The sequence below is a fragment of the Rhamphochromis longiceps genome, unplaced genomic scaffold, assembly GCF_057381845.1.
Source record: "Rhamphochromis longiceps isolate RC_006_pf unplaced genomic scaffold, R_longiceps_female_GT1.1 unmapped_scaffold_3, whole genome shotgun sequence".
In the NCBI taxonomy this organism is placed as follows: Eukaryota; Metazoa; Chordata; class Actinopteri; order Cichliformes; family Cichlidae; genus Rhamphochromis; species Rhamphochromis longiceps.
Window position 1 is genome coordinate 217,408 of NW_028187223.1, and position 2,500 is coordinate 219,907.

A 2,500-nucleotide genomic window follows, 5' to 3' on the forward strand; every position below is an offset into this window, starting at 1 on the left:
ACCTTGACTTCCAGCAGGCCCCGGGGACCCAAATTACCCCCCCCCCCCCCCTGCAGTTACCCTGTACCACATATCTAGCATGGACCTTGACTTCCAGCAGGCCCCGTGGACCCACATTACCCCCCCCCCCCCCTGCAGTTACCCTGTGCCACATATCTAGCATGGACCTGGACCTCCAGCAGGCCCTGGGGACCCACATACTCCCCTGCTCTACTCCCCCACTAGCTTTCCTTTCTTGCAGTTATGATCCAGCGCATATCCAGCATGGACCTTGACCTCCAGCAGGCCCCGTGAACCCACATTACCCCCCCCCCCCCTGCAGTTACCCTGTACCACGTATCTAGCATGGACCTGGACCTCCAGCAGGCCCCGGGGACCCACACTTAAGCCCCCTCCCACTAACAAAGCAGAACACCACTGGCAAAATCCTCGTGCCCCTGGTACTCCAGAAAGCACATTGAAATGTGCCCCTGGTACACTGCGCAGAAGAACTGCCACACACACACACACACACGCACGCACGCACGCACGCACGCACTGCTTGTGCCTATGGTACGACAACTTTTCTCGTGCCTATGGTACGACAACTTTTCTCGTGCCTATGGTACAACAATTTTTCTCGTGCCTATGGTACAACAACTTTTTGCCGTGCCCCTGGTACACCGCTCAGTAGCACTTTGCCACACAAACTCTCCTCGTGCCTATGGTACGACAACTTTTCTCGGGCCTATGGTACAACAACTTTCCTCCGTGCCCCTGGTACGACAGCTTTTCTCGTGCCTATGGTACAACAACTTTTCTCGTGCCTATGGTACAACAACTTTTCGCCGTGCCCCTGGTACACCGCTCAGTAGCACTTTGCCACACACACACTCCTCGTACCTATGGTACGACAACTTTTCTCGGGCCTATGGTACAACAACTTTCCTCCGTGCCCCTGGTACGACAGCTTTTCTCGTGCCTATGGTACAACAACTTTTCTCGTGCCTATGGTACAACAACTTTTCGCCGTGCCCCTGGTACACCGCTCAGTAGCACTTTGCCACACACACACACCACTCGTGCCTATGGTACGACAACTTTTCTCGTGCCTATGGTACGACAACTTTTCTCATGCCTATGGTACAACAACCTTTCCCCGTGCCCCTGGTACACTGCGCAGAAACTCTTTGCCACACACACACACCACTCGTGCCTATGGTACGACAACAGGCCCCGGGGACCTACATCGCACCTTGCTCTTGCCTCCCTTACAGCTGAAAAGGTCCATGCTTTTGCCCTGGCCCTTCTGAAATTCCCTCTCCATTTAGCCGAGGCAGTGAGTCGGCCTCCTGTCTCCCTTTACGGTCGAAAAAGATGTGCTCCTGGGCGCGCTGGCCCTGCTGCTACTCACATCGGGCATGGACCTGGACCTCCAGCAGGCCCCGGGGACCTACATCACACCTTGCTCTTCCCTCCCTTGCAGCTGAAAAAGGTCCATGCCTGTGCCCTGGCCCTGCTGAAATTCCCTCTCCATTTAGCCGAGGCAGTGAGTCGGCCTCCTGTCTCCCTTTACGGTCGAAAAAGATGTGCTCCTGGGCGCGCTGGCCCTGCTGCTACTCACATCGGGCATGGACCTGGACCTCCAGCAGGCCCCGGGGACCTACATCACACCTTGCTCTTGCCTCCCTTACAGCTGAAAAAGGTCCATGCTTTTGCCCTGGCCCTTCTGAAATTCCCTCTCCATTTAGCCGAGGCAGTGAGTCGGCCTCCTGTCTCCTTTACGGTCGAAAAAGATGTGCTCCTGGGCGCGCTGGCCCTGCTGCTACTCACATCGGGCATGGACCTGGACCTCCAGCAGGCCCCGGGGACCTACATCACACCTTGCTCTTCCCTCCCTTGCAGCTGAAAAAGGTCCATGCCTGTGCCCTGGCCCTGCTGAAATTCCCTCTCCATTTAGCCGAGGCAGTGAGTCGGCCTCCTGTCTCCCTTTACGGTCGAAAAAGATGTGCTCCTGGGCGCGCTGGCCCTGCTGCTACTCACATCGGGCATGGACCTGGACCTCCAGCAGGCCCCGGGGACCTACATCACACCTTGCTCTTGCGTCCCTTACAGCTGAAAAAGGTCCATGCTTTTGCCCTGGCCCTTCTGAAATTCCCTCTCCATTTAGCCGAGGCAGTGAGTCGGCCTCCTGTCTCCTTTACGGTCGAAAAAGATGTGCTCCTGGGCGCGCTGGCCCTGCTGCTACTCACATCGGGCATGGACCTGGACCTCCAGCAGGCCCCGGGGACCTACATCACACCTTGCTCTTGCCTCCCTTACAGCTGAAAAGGTCCATGCTTTTGCCCTGGCCCTTCTGAAATTCCCTCTCCATTTAGCCGAGGCAGTGAGTCGGCCTCCTGTCTCCCTTTACGGTCGAAAAAGATGTGCTCCTGGGCGCGCTGGCCCTGCTGCTACTCACATCGGGCATGGACCTGGACCTCCAGCAGGCCCCGGGGACCAACATACTCCTCTGCTCTAC